This window comes from Rhinoderma darwinii, chromosome 10 (genome assembly GCF_050947455.1).
Source record: "Rhinoderma darwinii isolate aRhiDar2 chromosome 10, aRhiDar2.hap1, whole genome shotgun sequence".
Classification (NCBI taxonomy): Eukaryota; Metazoa; Chordata; class Amphibia; order Anura; family Rhinodermatidae; genus Rhinoderma; species Rhinoderma darwinii.
The window spans coordinates 98,242,918-98,244,101 of NC_134696.1; positions in this window are offsets into that span (position 1 = coordinate 98,242,918).

Genomic DNA, 1,184 nt, shown 5'->3' on the forward strand with positions numbered 1-1,184 from the left:
ACAGTCTCATCTGCCACTGATAGGGCAGATTCTCCTGTGTAGGGACACACCCCCAAGTGCTTTGCACCCATTTAGTCATAAATTTCTAGGAGGAATAACAGAGGAACGGCATAACGTAGAATTCTAAGAAAAGATGCCCCAGAATTGTTATTTCATGGGAATACAATCATTTACTAAAATAGACAGGAGGAGAGGGGACAAGTCCTTTTTTAAGGAGCATTCTGCCCTAAATACCCTGGGAAATCTGTCTGGCAACAAATACTACCTCCAGTACAACTCCTACAGGGGCTGTCACCCAGCTTTCCCAGTGAATGACAAAATCTGCCAGTGCCAGATTTCTCATTCAGGAGCCCAGGAAAGCGGAGTGATGACCCAGCTCTTTTATTGCCGTATAGACATGTACCATATTTTGCCCTGGTAATAAATAACTATTAGGGCATGACCACACATGGCGGAATTCCTCCGCAACTGTCCGCATCAATGCCGCACCTAATCCGGGTTGCGGATTACGGCTGCGGATCTGCACAAAATGTGCAGAAAATTGATGCGGACTAGCTGCTGCGGACTGCGGGAAAAGTGCTTCCCTTCTCCCTATTCAGTGCAGGATAGAGAGAAGGGACAGCACTTTCCCTAGTGAAAGTAAAAGAAATTCATACTTACCGCCCGTTGTCTTTATGACGCGTCCCTCCTTCGGCATCCAGCCCGACCTCCCTGGATGACGCGCCAGTCCATGTGACCGCTGCAGCCTGTGCTTGGCCTGTGATTGGCTGCAGCCGTCACTTACACTGAAACGTCATCCTGGGAGGCCGGACTGGAGACAGAAACAGGGAGTTCTCGGTAAGTACGAACTTCATTTTTTTTTACAGATACATGTATATTGGGATCGGTAGTCACTGTCCCGGGTGCAGAAACAGTTACTGCCGATCGCGTAACTCTTTCAGCACCCTGGACAGTGACTATTTACTGACGTCTCCTAGCAACGCTCCCGTCATTACGGGAGCCCCATTGACTTCCTCAGTCTGGCTGTAGACCTAGAAATACATAGGTCCAGCCAGAATGAAGAAATGTCAAGTAAAAAAAGCAAGACGCATCCGCAGCACACATGACATGTGCATGACAGCTGCGGACTTCATTGCGGAACTTTGAATCTCCATTGAAGTCAATGGAGAAATTCCGCCATGAGT